This window comes from Pleuronectes platessa, chromosome 21 (genome assembly GCF_947347685.1).
Source record: "Pleuronectes platessa chromosome 21, fPlePla1.1, whole genome shotgun sequence".
Classification (NCBI taxonomy): Eukaryota; Metazoa; Chordata; class Actinopteri; order Pleuronectiformes; family Pleuronectidae; genus Pleuronectes; species Pleuronectes platessa.
The window spans coordinates 15,133,191-15,150,346 of record NC_070646.1 but is presented as its reverse complement, the minus strand read 5'-3'; the positions used below and the strand labels follow the sequence as shown (position 1 = coordinate 15,150,346).

At 38.5% G+C, this 17,156-nt stretch overlaps 17 non-coding genes across 17 annotated transcripts; all 17 read left to right on the top strand.

Moving 5' to 3' along the window:
* Positions 1 to 370: 370 nt before the first annotated feature.
* trnar-ucu (transfer RNA arginine (anticodon UCU)) lies at positions 371 to 462 on the top strand. Its single transcript is given in 2 exon segments — positions 371 to 407; positions 427 to 462. It is a non-coding gene; the product is annotated as a tRNA-Arg (tRNA).
* Positions 463 to 1,048: 586 nt separating this feature from the next.
* Positions 1,049 to 1,140, top strand: trnar-ucu (transfer RNA arginine (anticodon UCU)). Its single transcript is given in 2 exon segments — positions 1,049 to 1,085; positions 1,105 to 1,140. It is a non-coding gene; the product is annotated as a tRNA-Arg (tRNA).
* A 637-nt stretch (positions 1,141 to 1,777) lies between these two features.
* trnar-ucu (transfer RNA arginine (anticodon UCU)) lies at positions 1,778 to 1,869 on the top strand. The gene is given in 2 exon segments: positions 1,778 to 1,814; positions 1,834 to 1,869. It is a non-coding gene; the product is annotated as a tRNA-Arg (tRNA).
* A 648-nt stretch (positions 1,870 to 2,517) lies between these two features.
* Positions 2,518 to 2,609, top strand: trnar-ucu (transfer RNA arginine (anticodon UCU)). Its single transcript is given in 2 exon segments — positions 2,518 to 2,554; positions 2,574 to 2,609. It is a non-coding gene; the product is annotated as a tRNA-Arg (tRNA).
* Positions 2,610 to 3,246: 637 nt separating this feature from the next.
* Positions 3,247 to 3,338, top strand: trnar-ucu (transfer RNA arginine (anticodon UCU)). The gene is given in 2 exon segments: positions 3,247 to 3,283; positions 3,303 to 3,338. It is a non-coding gene; the product is annotated as a tRNA-Arg (tRNA).
* Positions 3,339 to 4,653: 1,315 nt separating this feature from the next.
* On the top strand, positions 4,654 to 4,745 carry trnar-ucu (transfer RNA arginine (anticodon UCU)). The gene is given in 2 exon segments: positions 4,654 to 4,690; positions 4,710 to 4,745. It is a non-coding gene; the product is annotated as a tRNA-Arg (tRNA).
* A 637-nt stretch (positions 4,746 to 5,382) lies between these two features.
* trnar-ucu (transfer RNA arginine (anticodon UCU)) lies at positions 5,383 to 5,474 on the top strand. Its single transcript is given in 2 exon segments — positions 5,383 to 5,419; positions 5,439 to 5,474. It is a non-coding gene; the product is annotated as a tRNA-Arg (tRNA).
* A 648-nt stretch (positions 5,475 to 6,122) lies between these two features.
* On the top strand, positions 6,123 to 6,214 carry trnar-ucu (transfer RNA arginine (anticodon UCU)). The gene is given in 2 exon segments: positions 6,123 to 6,159; positions 6,179 to 6,214. It is a non-coding gene; the product is annotated as a tRNA-Arg (tRNA).
* Positions 6,215 to 6,851: 637 nt separating this feature from the next.
* Positions 6,852 to 6,943, top strand: trnar-ucu (transfer RNA arginine (anticodon UCU)). Its single transcript is given in 2 exon segments — positions 6,852 to 6,888; positions 6,908 to 6,943. It is a non-coding gene; the product is annotated as a tRNA-Arg (tRNA).
* Positions 6,944 to 8,852: 1,909 nt separating this feature from the next.
* On the top strand, positions 8,853 to 8,944 carry trnar-ucu (transfer RNA arginine (anticodon UCU)). Its single transcript is given in 2 exon segments — positions 8,853 to 8,889; positions 8,909 to 8,944. It is a non-coding gene; the product is annotated as a tRNA-Arg (tRNA).
* Positions 8,945 to 9,581: 637 nt separating this feature from the next.
* trnar-ucu (transfer RNA arginine (anticodon UCU)) lies at positions 9,582 to 9,673 on the top strand. Its single transcript is given in 2 exon segments — positions 9,582 to 9,618; positions 9,638 to 9,673. It is a non-coding gene; the product is annotated as a tRNA-Arg (tRNA).
* A 1,949-nt stretch (positions 9,674 to 11,622) lies between these two features.
* trnar-ucu (transfer RNA arginine (anticodon UCU)) lies at positions 11,623 to 11,714 on the top strand. The gene is given in 2 exon segments: positions 11,623 to 11,659; positions 11,679 to 11,714. It is a non-coding gene; the product is annotated as a tRNA-Arg (tRNA).
* Positions 11,715 to 12,351: 637 nt separating this feature from the next.
* trnar-ucu (transfer RNA arginine (anticodon UCU)) lies at positions 12,352 to 12,443 on the top strand. Its single transcript is given in 2 exon segments — positions 12,352 to 12,388; positions 12,408 to 12,443. It is a non-coding gene; the product is annotated as a tRNA-Arg (tRNA).
* A 1,997-nt stretch (positions 12,444 to 14,440) lies between these two features.
* Positions 14,441 to 14,532, top strand: trnar-ucu (transfer RNA arginine (anticodon UCU)). Its single transcript is given in 2 exon segments — positions 14,441 to 14,477; positions 14,497 to 14,532. It is a non-coding gene; the product is annotated as a tRNA-Arg (tRNA).
* A 597-nt stretch (positions 14,533 to 15,129) lies between these two features.
* trnar-ucu (transfer RNA arginine (anticodon UCU)) lies at positions 15,130 to 15,221 on the top strand. Its single transcript is given in 2 exon segments — positions 15,130 to 15,166; positions 15,186 to 15,221. It is a non-coding gene; the product is annotated as a tRNA-Arg (tRNA).
* Positions 15,222 to 15,807: 586 nt separating this feature from the next.
* On the top strand, positions 15,808 to 15,899 carry trnar-ucu (transfer RNA arginine (anticodon UCU)). Its single transcript is given in 2 exon segments — positions 15,808 to 15,844; positions 15,864 to 15,899. It is a non-coding gene; the product is annotated as a tRNA-Arg (tRNA).
* Positions 15,900 to 16,536: 637 nt separating this feature from the next.
* On the top strand, positions 16,537 to 16,628 carry trnar-ucu (transfer RNA arginine (anticodon UCU)). Its single transcript is given in 2 exon segments — positions 16,537 to 16,573; positions 16,593 to 16,628. It is a non-coding gene; the product is annotated as a tRNA-Arg (tRNA).
* The last annotated feature ends 528 nt before the right edge of the window (positions 16,629 to 17,156 follow it).

Genomic DNA, 17,156 nt, shown 5'->3' with positions numbered 1-17,156 from the left:
AAAACTGACAAGATTTAGTGTGTACATGGTCTTCACTGTGTTTTATCAATGCCACATATTACTCAATGGAGTGATATGTGAAAATCTACACAATAGCCGCCTCACAGGGATTCAAAGGTTGTGTTCGATTCGCACCAGAGTCAATTTTATACATCAGGTCACTCTGAGCTGAAACTGTCCAACTTTCACTTTCTGTGATTTAAGTCACACTGTAAAAGTAATTCACACTCATCAAGTTATTCCCTCATTCAACTCAAACATTAGAGACCATGAAATCTGCCAGGATGACCAATCCGTCAGTCGTCAGTACACAGACATGTTATACAATGTGTCCAAAATCTTAGAACAGACTCACTCTAGGTTGATATGTGGCTCTGTGGCACAATGGATAGCGCATTGGACTTCTAGACAATAATCAGGCAAGTAATTCAAAGGTTGAGGGTTCGAGTCCCTCCAGAGTCGGTCTCTTTAGATTATATGGATTCATTTAATTAGGTCTAGATATTAAATGTCTCTTCATTTACAGCATTTCAATATCCAGACTAATGTTCAGATAAACAAATGTTATACAATGTGCACAAATGATACAAAGAGACATACTAAGTGGAAGTAGAGTAATTCAAAGGTTGTTGTTTTGAGTCCCACATGAGTCCAGCTTTATACGTTAAACCGTGAGTGAAAACTGACAAGATTTAGTGTGTCCATGGTCTTCAGTGTGTTTTATCAATGCCACATATTACTCAATGGAGTGATATGTGAAAATCTACACAATAGCCTCCTCACAGGGATTCAAAGGTTGTGTTCGATTCGCACCAGAGTCAATTTTATACATCAGGTCACTCTGAGCTGAAACTGTCCAACTTTCAGTTTCTGTGATTTAAGTCACACTGTAAAAGTAATTCACACTCATCAAGTTATTCCCTCATTCAACTCAAACATTAGAGACCATGAAATCTGCCAGGATGACCAATCCGTCAGTCGTCAGTACACAGACATGTTTTACAATGTGTCCAAAATCTTAGAACAGACTCACTCTAGGTTGATATGTGGCTCTGTGGCGCAATGGATAGCGCATTGGACTTCTAGACAATAATCAGGCAAGTAATTCAAAGGTTGAGGATTCGAGTCCCTCCAGAGTCGGTCTCTTTAGATTATATGGATTCATTTAATTAGGGCTAGATATTAAATGTCTCTGCATTTACAGGATTTCAATATCCAGTCTAATATTCAGATAAACACACATGTTATACAATGTGCACACATAATACAAAGAGACATACTAAATGGAAGTAAGGATCTCTGGTGCAATAGGTAGTGCATTAGACTTTTTGACAATAAATCAAGTATTTCAAAGGTTGTGGGTTTGAGTCCCACATGAATCCGGCTTTATACGTTAAACCGTGACTGAAAACTGACAAGATTGAGTGTGTACATGGTCTTCACTGTGTTTTATCAATGCCACATATTACTCAATGGAGTGATATGTGAAAATCTACACAATAGCCTCCTCACAGGGATTCAAAGGTTGTGTTTGATTCCCACCAGAGTCAATTTTATACATCAGGTCACTCTGAGCTGAAACTGTCCAACTTTCAGTTTCTGTGATTTAAGTCACACTGTAAAAGTAATTCACACTCATCAAGTTATTCCCTCATTCAACTCAAACATTAGAGACCATGAAATCTGCCAGGATGACCAATTCTTCAGTCGTCAGTACACAGACATGTTATACAATGTGTCCAAAATCTTAGAACAGACTCACTCTAAGTTGATATGTGGCTCTGTGGCGCAATGGATAGCGCATTGGACTTCTAGACAATAATCAGGCAAGTAATTCAAAGGTTGAGGGTTCGAGTCCCTCCAGAGTCGTTCTCTTTAGATTATATGGATTCATTTAATTAGGGCTAGATATTAAATGTCTCTTTTTACAGGAATCATTTACAGGATTTCAATATCCAGTCTAATATTCAGATAAACACACATGTTATACAATGTGCACACACAATACAAAGAAACATACTAAATGGAAGTAAGGATCTCTGGTGCAATAGGTAGTGCATTAGACTTTTTGACAATAAGTCAAGTATTTCAAACGTTGTGGGTTTGAGTCCCACAAGAGTCCGGCTTTATACGTTAAACCGTGACTGAAAACTGACAAGATTGAGTGTGTACATGGTCTTCACTGTGTTTTATCAATGCCACATATTACTCAATGGAGTGATATGTGAAAATCTACACAATAGCCTCCTCACAGGGATTCAAAGGTTGTGTTCGATTCCCACCAGAGTCAATTTTATACATCAGGTCACTCTGAGCTGAAACTGTCCAACTTTCAGTTTCTGTGATTTAAGTCACACTGTAAAAGTAATTCACACTCATCAAGTTATTCCCTCATTCAACTCAAACATTAGAGACCATGAAATCTGCCAGGATGACCAATCCGTCAGTCGTCAGTACACAGACATGTTATACAATGTGTCCAAAATCTTAGAACAGACTCACTCTAGGTTGATATGTGGCTCTGTGGCGCAATGGATAGCGCATTGGACTTCTAGACAATAATCAGGCAAGTAATTCAAAGGTTGAGGATTCGAGTCCCTCCAGAGTCGGTCTCTTTAGATTATATGGATTCATTTAATTAGGGCTAGATATTAAATGTCTCTGCATTTACAGGATTTCAATATCCAGTCTAATATTCAGATAAACACACATGTTATACAATGTGCACACACAATACAAAGAGACATACTAAATGGAAGTAAGGATCTCTGGTGCAATAGGTAGTGCATTAGTCTTTTTGACAATAAGTCAAGTATTTCAAAGGTTGTGGGTTTGAGTCCCACAAGAGTCGGGCTTTATACGTTAAACCGTGACTGAAAACTGACAAGATTGAGTGTGTACATGGTCTTCACTGTGTTTTATCAATGCCACATATTACTCAATGGAGTGATATGTGAAAATCTACACAATAGCCTCCTCACAGGGATTCAAAGGTTGTGTTCGATTCGCACCAGAGTCAATTTTATACATCAGGTCACTCTGAGCTGAAACTGTCCAACTTTCACTTTCTGTGATTTAAGTCACACTGTAAAAGTAATTCACACTCATCAAGTTATTCCCTCATTCAACTCAAACATTAGAGACCATGAAATCTGCCAGGATGACCAATCCGTCAGTCGTCAGTACACAGACATGTTATACAATGTGTCCAAAATCTTAGAACAGACTCACTCTAGGTTGATATGTGGCTCTGTGGCGCAATGGATAGCGCATTGGACTTCTAGACAATAATCAGGCAAGTAATTCAAAGGTTGAGGGTTCGAGTCCCTCCAGAGTCGGTCTCTTTAGATTATATGGATTCATTTAATTAGGGCTAGATATTAAATGTCTCTGCATTTACAGCATTTCAATATCCAGACTAATGTTCAGATAAACAAATGTTATACAATGTGCACAAATGATACAAAGAGACATACTAAGTGGAAGTAGAGTAATTCAAAGGTTGTTGGTTTGAGTCCCACATGAGTCCGGCTTTATACGTTAAACCGTGACTGAAAACTGACAAGATTTAGTGTGTACATGGTCTTCACTGTGTTTTATCAATGCCACATATTACTCAATGGAGTGATATGTGAAAATCTACACAATAGCCTCCTCACAGGGATTCAAAGGTTGTGTTCGATTCGCACCAGAGTCAATTTTATACATCAGGTCACTCTGAGCTGAAACTGTCCAACTTTCAGTTTCTGTGATTTAAGTCACACTGTAAAAGTAATTCACACTCATCAAGTTATTCCCTCATTCAACTCAAACATTAGAGACCATGAAATCTGCCAGGATGACCAATCCGTCAGTCGTCAGTACACAGACATGTTTTACAATGTGTCCAAAATCTTAGAACAGACTCACTCTAGGTTGATATGTGGCTCTGTGGCGCAATGGATAGCGCATTGGACTTCTAGACAATAATCAGGCAAGTAATTCAAAGGTTGAAGACTCGAGTCCCTCCAGAGTCGGTCTCTTTAGATTATATGGATTCATTTAATTAGGGCTAGATATTAAATGTCTCTGCATTTGAAGGATTTCAATATCCAGTCTAATATTCAGATAAACACACATGTTATACAATGTGCACACACAATACAAAGAGACATACTAAATGGAAGTAAGGATCTCTGGTGCAATAGGTAGTGCATTAGACTTTTTGACAATAAGTCAAGTATTTCAAAGGTTGTGGGTTTGAGTCCCACAAGAGTCGGGCTTTATACGTTAAACCGTGACTGAAAACTGTCAAGATTGAGTGTGTACATGGTCTTCACTGTGTTTTATCAATGCCACATATTACTCAATGGAGTGATATGTGAAAATCTACACAATAGCCTCCTCACAGGGATTCAAAGGTTGTGTTCGATTCCCACCAGAGTCAATTTTATACATCAGGTCACTCTGAGCTGAAACTGTCCAACTTTCAGTTTCTGTGATTTAAGTCACACTGTAAAAGTAATTCACACTCATCAAGTTATTCCCTCATTCAACTCAAACATTAGAGACCATGAAATCTGCCAGGATGACCAATCCGTCAGTCGTCAGTACACAGACATGTTATACAATGTGTCCAAAATCTTACAACAGACTCACTCTAGGTTGATATGTGGCTCTGTGGCGCAATGGATAGCGCATTGGACTTCTAGACAATAATCAGGCAAGTAATTCAAAAGTTGAGGGTTCGAGTCCCTCCAGAGTCGGTCTCTTTAGATTATATGGATTCATTTAATTAGGGCTAGATATTAAATGTCTCTGCATTTACAGGATTTCAATATCCAGTCTAATATTCAGATAAACACACATGTTATACAATGTGCACACATAATACAAAGAGACATACTAAATGGAAGTAAGGATCTCTGGTGCAATAGGTAGTGCATTAGACTTTTTGACAATAAGTCAAGTATTTCAAAGGTTGTGGGTTTGAGTCCCACATGAATCCGGCTTTATACGTTAAACCGTGACTGAAAACTGTCAAGATTGAGTGTGTACATGGTCTTCACTGTGTTTTATCAATGCCACATATTACTCAATGGAGTGATATGTGAAAATCTACACAATAGCCTCCTCACAGGGATTCAAAGGTTGTGTTCGATTCCCACCAGAGTCAATTTTATACATCAGGTCACTCTGAGCTGAAACTGTCCAACTTTCAGTTTCTGTGATTTAAGTCACACTGTAAAAGTAATTCACACTCATCAAGTTATTCCCTCATTCAACTCAAACATTAGAGACCATGAAATCTGCCAGGATGACCAATTCTTCAGTCGTCAGTACACAGACATGTTATACAATGTGTCCAAAATCTTAGAACAGACTCACTCTAAGTTGATATGTGGCTCTGTGGCGCAATGGATAGCGCATTGGACTTCTAGACAATAATCAGGCAAGTAATTCAAAGGTTGAGGGTTCGAGTCCCTCCAGAGTCGTTCTCTTTAGATTATATGGATTCATTTAATTAGGGCTAGATATTAAATGTCTCTTTTTACAGGAATCATTTACAGGATTTCAATATCCAGTCTAATATTCAGATAAACACACATGTTATACAATGTGCACACACAATACAAAGAAACATACTAAATGGAAGTAAGGATCTCTGGTGCAATAGGTAGTGCATTAGACTTTTTGACAATAAGTCAAGTATTTCAAACGTTGTGGGTTTGAGTCCCACAAGAGTCCGGCTTTATACGTTAAACCGTGACTGAAAACTGACAAGATTGAGTGTGTACATGGTCTTCACTGTGTTTTATCAATGCCACATATTACTCAATGGAGTGATATGTGAAAATCTACACAATAGCCTCCTCACAGGGATTCAAAGGTTGTGTTCGATTCCCACCAGAGTCAATTTTATACATCAGGTCACTCTGAGCTGAAACTGTCCAACTTTCAGTTTCTGTGATTTAAGTCACACTGAAAAAGTAATTCACACTCATCAAGTTATTCCCTCATTCAACTCAAACATTAGAGACCATGAAATCTGCCAGGATGACCAATCCGTCAGTCGTCAGTACACAGACATGTTATACAATGTGTCCAAAATCTTAGAACAGACTCACTCTAGGTTGATATGTGGCTCTGTGGCGCAATGGATAGCGCATTGGACTTCTAGACAATAATCAGGCAAGTAATTCAAAGGTTGAGGATTCGAGTCCCTCCAGAGTCGGTCTCTTTAGATTATATGGATTCATTTAATTAGGGCTAGATATTAAATGTCTCTGCATTTACAGGATTTCAATATCCAGTCTAATATTCAGATAAACACACATGTTATACAATGTGCACACACAATACAAAGAGACATACTAAATGGAAGTAAGGATCTCTGGTGCAATAGGTAGTGCATTAGTCTTTTTGACAATAAGTCAAGTATTTCAAAGGTTGTGGGTTTGAGTCCCACAAGAGTCGGGCTTTATACGTTAAACCGTGACTGAAAACTGACAAGATTGAGTGTGTACATGGTCTTCACTGTGTTTTATCAATGCCACATATTACTCAATGGAGTGATATGTGAAAATCTACACAATAGCCTCCTCACAGGGATTCAAAGGTTGTGTTCGATTCGCACCAGAGTCAATTTTATACATCAGGTCACTCTGAGCTGAAACTGTCCAACTTTCACTTTCTCTTATTTAAGTCACACTGTAAAAGTAATTCACACTCATCAAGTTATTCCCTCATTCAACTCAAACATTAGAGACCATGAAATCTGCCAGGATGACCAATCCGTCAGTCGTCAGTACACAGACATGTTATACAATGTGTCCAAAATCTTAGAACAGACTCACTCTAGGTTGATATGTGGCTCTGTGGCGCAATGGATAGCGCATTGGACTTCTAGACAATAATCAGGCAAGTAATTCAAAGGTTGAGGGTTCGAGTCCCTCCAGAGTCGGTCTCTTTAGATTATATGGATTCATTTAATTAGGGCTAGATATTAAATGTCTCTGCATTTACAGCATTTCAATATCCAGACTAATGTTCAGATAAACAAATGTTATACAATGTGCACAAATGATACAAAGAGACATACTAAGTGGAAGTAGAGTAATTCAAAGGTTGTTGGTTTGAGTCCCACATGAGTCCGACATGAGTCCGGCTTTATACGTTAAACCGTGACTGAAAACTGACAAGATTTAGTGTGTACATGGTCTTCACTGTGTTTTATCAATGCCACATATTACTCAATGGAGTGATATGTGAAAATCTACACAATAGCCTCCTCACAGGGATTCAAAGGTTGTGTTCGATTCGCACCAGAGTCAATTTTATACATCAGGTCACTCTGAGCTGAAACTGTCCAACTTTCAGTTTCTGTGATTTAAGTCACACTGTAAAAGTAATTCACACTCATCAAGTTATTCCCTCATTCAACTCAAACATTAGAGACCATGAAATCTGCCAGGATGACCAATCCGTCAGTCGTCAGTACACAGACATGTTTTACAATGTGTCCAAAATCTTTGAACAGACTCACTCTAGGTTGATATGTGGCTCTGTGGCGCAATGGATAGCGCATTGGACTTCTAGAAAATAATCAGGCAAGTAATTCAAAGGTTGAAGACTCGAGTCCCTCCAGAGTCGGTCTCTTTAGATTATATGGATTCATTTAATTAGGGCTAGATATTAAATGTCTCTGCATTTACAGGATTTCAATATCCAGTCTAATATTCAGATAAACACACATGTTATACAATGTGCACACACAATACAAAGAGACATACTAAGTGGAAGTAGAGTAATTCAAAGGTTGTTGGTTTGAGTCCCACAAGAGTCGGGCTTTATACGTTAAACCGTGACTGAAAACTGACAAGATTGAGTGTGTACATGGTCTTCACTGTGTTTTATCAATGCCACATATTACTCACTGGAGTGATATGTGAAAATCTACACAATAGCCTCCTCACAGGGATTCAAAGGTTGTGTTCGATTCGCACCAGAGTCAATTTTATACATCAGGTCACTCTGAGCTGAAACTGTCCAACTTTCAGTTTCTGTGATTTAAGTCACACTGTAAAAGTAATTCACACTCATCAAGTTATTCCCTCATTCAACTCAAACATTAGAGACCATGAAATCTGCCAGGATGACCAATCCGTCAGTCGTCAGTACACAGACATGTTATACAATGTGTCCAAAATCTTAGAACAGACTCACCCTAGGTTGATATGTGTCTCTGTGGCGCAATGGATAGCGCATTGGACTTCTAGACAATAATCAGGCAAGTAATTCAAAGGTTGAGGATTCGAGTCCCTCCAGAGTCGGTCTCTTTAGATTATATGGATTCATTTAATTAGGGCTAGATATTAAATGTCTCTGCATTTACAGGATTTCAATATCCAGTCTAATATTCAGATAAACACACATGTTATACAATGTGCACACACAATACAAAGAGACATACTAAGTGGAAGTAGAGTAATTCAAAGGTTGTTGCTTTGAGTCCCACATGAGTCCGACAAGAGTCCGGCTTTATACGTTAAACCGTGACTGAAAACTGACAAGATTGAGTGTGTACATGGTCTTCACTGTGTTTTATCAATGCCACATATTACTCAATGGAGTGATATGTTATCAATTTTATACATCAGGTCACTCTGAGCTGAAACTGTCCAACTTTCAGTTTCTGTGATTTAAGTCACACTGTAAAAGTAATTCACACTCATCAAGTTATTCCCTCATTCAACTCAAACATTAGAGACCATGAAATCTGCCAGGATGACCAATCCGTCAGTCGTCAGTACACAGACATGTTATACAATGTGTCCAAAATCTTAGAACAGACTCACTCTAGGTTGATATGTGGCTCTGTGGCGCAATGGATAGCGCATTGGACTTCTAGACAATAATGAGGCAAGTAATTCAAAGGTTGAGGGTTCGAGTCCCTCCAGAGTCGGTCTCTTTAGATTATATGGATTCATTTAATTAGGGCTAAATATTAAATGTCTCTGCATTTAAAGGATTTCAATATCCAGTCTAATGTTCAGATAAACACACATGTTATACAATGTGCACACACAATACAAAGAGACATACTAAATGGAAGTAAGGATCTCTGGTGCAATAGGTAGTGCATTAGACTTTTTGACAATAAGTCAAGTATTTCAAAGGTTGTGGGTTTGAGTCCCACATGAGTCCGGCTTTATACGTTAAACCGTGACTGAAAACTGACAAGATTGAGTGTGTACATGGTCTTCACTGTGTTTTATCAATCCCACATATTACTCAATGGAGTGATATGTGAAAATCTACACAATAGCCTCCTCACAGGGATTCAAAGGTTGTGTTCGATTCCCACCAGAGTCAATTTTATACATCAGGTCACTCTGAGCTGAAACTGTCCAACTTTCAGTTTCTGTGATTTAAGTCACACTGTAAAAGTAATTCACACTCATCAAGTTATTCCCTCATTCAACTCAAACATTAGAGACCATGAAATCTGCCAGGATGACCAATCCGTCAGTCGTCAGTACACAGACATGTTATACAATGTGTCCAAAATCTTAGAACAGACTCACTCTAGGTTGATATGTGGCTCTGTGGCGCAATGGATAGCGCATTGGACTTCTAGACAATAATGAGGCAAGTAATTCAAAGGTTGAGGGTTCGAGTCCCTCCAGAGTCGGTCTCTTTAGATTATATGGATTCATTTAATTAGGGCTAGATATTAAATGTCTCTTCATTTACAGGATTTCAATATCCAGTCTAATATTCAGATAAACACACATGTTATACAATGTGCACACACAATACAAAGAGACATACTAAGTGGAAGTAGAGTAATTCAAAGGTTGTTGGTTTGAGTCCCACATGAGTCCGGCTTTATACGTTAAACCGTGACTGAAAACTGACAAGATTTAGTGTGTACATGGTCTTCACTGTTTTTTATCAATGCCACATATTACTCAATGGAGTGATATGTGAAAATCTACACAATAGCCTCCTCACAGGGATTCAAAGGTTGTGTTCGATTCGCACCAGAGTCAATTTTATACATCAGGTCACTCTGAGCTGAAACTGTCCAACTTTCAGTTTCTGTGATTTAAGTCACACTGTAAAAGTAATTCACACTCATCAAGTTATTCCCTCATTCAACTCAAACATTAGAGACCATGAAATCTGCCAGGATGACCAATCCGTCAGTCGTCAGTACACAGACATGTTATACAATGTGTCCAAAATCTTAGAACAGACTCACTCTAGGTTGATATGTGTCTCTGTGGCGCAATGGATAGCGCATTGGACTTCTAGACAATAATCAGGCAAGTAATTCAAAGGTTGAGGATTCGAGTCCCTCCAGAGTCGGTCTCTTTAGATTATATGGATTCATTTAATTAGGGCTAGATATTAAATGTCTCTTCATTTACAGGATTTCAATATCCAGTCTAATATTCAGATAAACACACATGTTATACAATGTGCACACACAATACAAAGAGCCATACTAAATGGAAGTAAGGATCTCTGGGGCAATAGGTAGTGCATTAGTCTTTTTGACAATAAGTCAAGTATTTCAAAGGTTGTGGGTTTGAGTCCCACAAGAGTCGGGCTTTATACGTTAAACCGTGACTGAAAACTGACAAGATTGAGTGTGTACATGGTCTTCACTGTGTTTTATCAATGCCACATATTACTCACTGGAGTGATATGTGAAAATCTACACAATAGCCTCCTCACAGGGATTCAAAGGTTGTGTTCGATTCGCACCAGAGTCAATTTTATACATCAGGTCACTCTGAGCTGAAACTGTCCAACTTTCAGTTTCTGTGATTTAAGTCACACTGTAAAAGTAATTCACACTCATCAAGTTATTCCCTCATTCAACTCAAACATTAGAGACCATGAAATCTGCCAGGATGACCAATCCGTCAGTCGTCAGTACACAGACATGTTATACAATGTGTCCAAAATCTTAGAACAGACTCACTCTAGGTTGATATGTGTCTCTGTGGCGCAATGGATAGCGCATTGGACTTCTAGACAATAATCAGGCAAGTAATTCAAAGGTTGAGGATTCGAGTCCCTCCAGAGTCGGTCTCTTTAGATTATATGGATTCATTTAATTAGGGCTAGATATTAAATGTCTCTGCATTTACAGGATTTCAATATCCAGTCTAATATTCAGATAAACACACATGTTATACAATGTGCACACACAATACAAAGAGACATACTAAGTGGAAGTAGAGTAATTCAAAGGTTGTTGCTTTGAGTCCCACATGAGTCCGACAAGAGTCCGGCTTTATACGTTAAACCGTGACTGAAAACTGACAAGATTGAGTGTGTACATGGTCTTCACTGTGTTTTATCAATGCCACATATTACTCAATGGAGTGATATGTTATCAATTTTATACATCAGGTCACTCTGAGCTGAAACTGTCCAACTTTCAGTTTCTGTGATTTAAGTCACACTGTAAAAGTAATTCACACTCATCAAGTTATTCCCTCATTCAACTCAAACATTAGAGACCATGAAATCTGCCAGGATGACCAATCCGTCAGTCGTCAGTACACAGACATGTTATACAATGTGTCCAAAATCTTAGAACAGACTCACTCTACGTTGATATGTGGCTCTGTGGCGCAATGGATAGCGCATTGGACTTCTAGACAATAATCAGGCAAGTAATTCAAAGGTTGAGGATTCGAGTCCCTCCAGAGTCGGTCTCTTTAGATTATATGGATTCATTTAATTAGGGCTAAATATTAAATGTCTCTGCATTTAAAGGATTTCAATATCCAGTCTAATGTTCAGATAAACACACATGTTATACAATGTGCACACACAATACAAAGAGACATACTAAATGGAAGTAAGGATCTCTGGTGCAATAGGTAGTGCATTAGACTTTTTGACAATAAGTCAAGTATTTCAAAGGTTGTGGGTTTGAGTCCCACATGAGTCCGGCTTTATACGTTAAACCGTGACTGAAAACTGACAAGATTGAGTGTGTATATGGTCTTCACTGTGTTTTATCAATCCCACATATTACTCAATGGAGTGATATGTGAAAATCTACACAATAGCCTCCTCACAGGGATTCAAAGGTTGTGTTCGATTCCCACCAGAGTCAATTTTATACATCAGGTCACTCTGAGCTGAAACTGTCCAACTTTCAGTTTCTGTGATTTAAGTCACACTGTAAAAGTAATTCACACTCATCAAGTTATTCCCTCATTCAACTCAAACATTAGAGACCATGAAATCTGCCAGGATGACCAATCCGTCAGTCGTCAGTACACAGACATGTTATACAATGTGTCCAAAATCTTAGAACAGACTCACTCTAGGTTGATATGTGGCTCTGTGGCGCAATGGATAGCGCATTGGACTTCTAGACAATAATGAGGCAAGTAATTCAAAGGTTGAGGGTTCGAGTCCCTCCAGAGTCGGTCTCTTTAGATTATATGGATTCATTTAATTAGGGCTAGATATTAAATGTCTCTTCATTTACAGGATTTCAATATCCAGTCTAATATTCAGATAAACACACATGTTATACAATGTGCACACACAATACAAAGAGACATACTAAGTGGAAGTAGAGTAATTCAAAGGTTGTTGGTTTGAGTCCCACATGAGTCCGGCTTTATACGTTAAACCGTGACTGAAAACTGACAAGATTTAGTGTGTACATGGTCTTCACTGTTTTTTATCAATGCCACATATTACTCAATGGAGTGATATGTGAAAATCTACACAATAGCCTCCTCACAGGGATTCAAAGGTTGTGTTCGATTCGCACCAGAGTCAATTTTATACATCAGGTCACTCTGAGCTGAAACTGTCCAACTTTCAGTTTCTGTGATTTAAGTCACACTGTAAAAGTAATTCACACTCATCAAGTTATTCCCTCATTCAACTCAAACATTAGAGACCATGAAATCTGCCAGGATGACCAATCCGTCAGTCGTCAGTACACAGACATGTTATACAATGTGTCCAAAATCTTAGAACAGACTCACTCTAGGTTGATATGTGTCTCTGTGGCGCAATGGATAGCGCATTGGACTTCTAGACAATAATCAGGCAAGTAATTCAAAGGTTGAGGATTCGAGTCCCTCCAGAGTCGGTCTCTTTAGATTATATGGATTCATTTAATTAGGGCTAGATATTAAATGTCTCTTCATTTACAGGATTTCAATATCCAGTCTAATATTCAGATAAACACACATGTTATACAATGTGCACACACAATACAAAGAGCCATACTAAATGGAAGTAAGGATCTCTGGGGCAATAGGTAGTGCATTAGTCTTTTTGACAATAAGTCAAGTATTTCAAAGGTTGTGGGTTTGAGTCCCACAAGAGTCGGGCTTTATACGTTAAACCGTGACTGAAAACTGACAAGATTGAGTGTGTACATGGTCTTCACTGTGTTTTATCAATGCCACATATTACTCACTGGAGTGATATGTGAAAATCTACACAATAGCCTCCTCACAGGGATTCAAAGGTTGTGTTCGATTCGCACCAGAGTCAATTTTATACATCAGGTCACTCTGAGCTGAAACTGTCCAACTTTCAGTTTCTGTGATTTAAGTCACACTGTAAAAGTAATTCACACTCATCAAGTTATTCCCTCATTCAACTCAAACATTAGAGACCATGAAATCTGCCAGGATGACCAATCCGTCAGTCGTCAGTACACAGACATGTTATACAATGTGTCCAAAATCTTAGAACAGACTCACTCTAGGTTGATATGTGTCTCTGTGGCGCAATGGATAGCGCATTGGACTTCTAGACAATAATCAGGCAAGTAATTCAAAGGTTGAGGATTCGAGTCCCTCCAGAGTCGGTCTCTTTAGATTATATGGATTCATTTAATTAGGGCTAGATATTAAATGTCTCTGCATTTACAGGATTTCAATATCCAGTCTAGTATTCAGATAAACACACATGTTATACAATGTGCACACACAATACAAAGAGACATACTAAGTGGAAGTAGAGTAATTCAAAGGTTGTTGCTTTGAGTCCCACATGAGTCGGGCTTTATACGTTAAACCGTGACTGAAAACTGACAAGATTTAGTGTGTACATGGTCTTCACTGTGTTTTATCAATGCCACATATTACTCAATGGAGTGATATGTGAAAATCTACACAATAGCCTCCTCACAGGGATTCAAAGGTTGTGTTCGATTCGCACCAGAGTTAATTTTATACATCAGGTCACTCTGAGCTGAAACTGTCCAACTTTCACTTTCTGTGATTTAAGTCACACTGTAAAAGTAATTCACACTCATCAAGTTATTCCCTCATTCAACTCAAACATTAGAGACCATGAAATCTGCCAGGATGACCAATCCGTCAGTCGTCAGTACACAGACATGTTATACAATGTGTCCAAAATCTTAGAACAGACTCACTCTAGGTTGATATGTGGCTCTGTGGCGCAATGGATAGCGCATTGGACTTCTAGACAATAATCAGGCAAGTAATTCAAAGGTTGAGGGTTCGAGTCCCTCCAGAGTCGGTCTCTTTAGATTATATGGATTCATTTAATTAGGGCTAGATATTAAATGTCTCTGCATTTACAGCATTTCAATATCCAGACTAATGTTCAGATAAACAAATGTTATACAATGTGCACAAATGATACAAAGAGACATACTAAGTGGAAGTAGAGTAATTCAAAGGTTGTTGGTTTGAGTCCCACATGAGTCCGACATGAGTCCGGCTTTATACGTTAAACCGTGACTGAAAACTGACAAGATTTAGTGTGTACATGGTCTTCACTGTGTTTTATCAATGCCACATATTACTCAATGGAGTGATATGTGAAAATCTACACAATAGCCGCCTCACAGGGATTCAAAGGTTGTGTTCGATTCGCACCAGAGTCAATTTTATACATCAGGTCACTCTGAGCTGAAACTGTCCAACTTTCACTTTCTGTGATTTAAGTCACACTGTAAAAGTAATTCACACTCATCAAGTTATTCCCTCATTCAACTCAAACATTAGAGACCATGAAATCTGCCAGGATGACCAATCCGTCAGTCGTCAGTACACAGACATGTTATACAATGTGTCCAAAATCTTAGAACAGACTCACTCTAGGTTGATATGTGGCTCTGTGGCACAATGGATAGCGCATTGGACTTCTAGACAATAATCAGGCAAGTAATTCAAAGGTTGAGGGTTCGAGTCCCTCCAGAGTCGGTCTCTTTAGATTATATGGATTCATTTAATTAGGTCTAGATATTAAATGTCTCTTCATTTACAGCATTTCAATATCCAGACTAATGTTCAGATAAACAAATGTTATACAATGTGCACAAATGATACAAAGAGACATACTAAGTGGAAGTAGAGTAATTCAAAGGTTGTTGTTTTGAGTCCCACATGAGTCCAGCTTTATACGTTAAACCGTGAGTGAAAACTGACAAGATTTAGTGTGTCCATGGTCTTCAGTGTGTTTTATCAATGCCACATATTACTCAATGGAGTGATATGTGAAAATCTACACAATAGCCTCCTCACAGGGATTCAAAGGTTGTGTTCGATTCGCACCAGAGTCAATTTTATACATCAGGTCACTCTGAGCTGAAACTGTCCAACTTTCAGTTTCTGTGATTTAAGTCACACTGTAAAAGTAATTCACACTCATCAAGTTATTCCCTCATTCAACTCAAACATTAGAGACCATGAAATCTGCCAGGATGACCAATCCGTCAGTCGTCAGTACACAGACATGTTTTACAATGTGTCCAAAATCTTAGAACAGACTCACTCTAGGTTGATATGTGGCTCTGTGGCGCAATGGATAGCGCATTGGACTTCTAGACAATAATCAGGCAAGTAATTCAAAGGTTGAGGATTCGAGTCCCTCCAGAGTCGGTCTCTTTAGATTATATGGATTCATTTAATTAGGGCTAGATATTAAATGTCTCTGCATTTACAGGATTTCAATATCCAGTCTAATATTCAGATAAACACACATGTTATACAATGTGCACACATAATACAAAGAGACATACTAAATGGAAGTAAGGATCTCTGGTGCAATAGGTAGTGCATTAGACTTTTTGACAATAAGTCAAGTATTTCAAAGGTTGTGGGTTTGAGTCCCACAAGAGTCGGGCTTTATACGTTAAACCGTGACTGAAAACTGACAAGATTGAGTGTGTACATGGTCTTCACTGTGTTTTATCAATGCCACATATTACTCAATGGAGTGATATGTGAAAATCTACACAATAGCCTCCTCACAGGGATTCAAAGGTTGTGTTCGATTCCCACCAGAGTAAATTTTATACATCAGGTCACTCTGAGCTGAAACTGTCCAACTTTCAGTTTCTGTGATTTAAGTCACACTGTAAAAGTAATTCACACTCATCAAGTTATTCCCTCATTCAACTCAAACATTAGAGACCATGAAATCTGCCAGGATGACCAATCCGTCAGTCGTCAGTACACAGACATGTTATACAATGTGTCCAAAATCTTAGAACAGACTCACTCTAGGTTGATATGTGGCTCTGTGGCGCAATGGATAGCGCATTGGACTTCTAGACAATAATCAGGCAAGTAATTCAAAGGTTGAGGATTCGAGTCCCTCCAGAGTCGGTCTCTTTAGATTATATGGATTCATTTAATTAGGGCTAGATATTAAATGTCTCTGCATTTACAGGATTTCAATATCCAGACTAATGTTCAGATAAACAAATGTTATACAATGTGCACAAATGATACAAAGAGACATACTAAGTGGAAGTAGAGTAATTCAAAGGTTGTTGTTTTGAGTCCCACATGAGTCCAGCTTTATACGTTAAACCGTGAGTGAAAACTGACAAGATTTAGTGTGTCCATGGTCTTCAGTGTGTTTTATCAATGCCACATATTACTCAATGGAGTGATATGTGAAAATCTACACAATGGCCTCCTCACAGGGATTCAAAGGTTGTGTTCGATTCGCACCAGAGTCAATTTTATACATCAGGTCACTCTGAGCTGAAACTGTCCAACTTTCAGTTTCTGTGATTTAAGTCACCCTGTAAAAGTAATTCACACTCATCAAGTTATTCCCTCATTCAACTCAAACATTAGAGACCATGAAATCTGCCAGGATGACCAATCCGTCAGTCGTCAGTACAC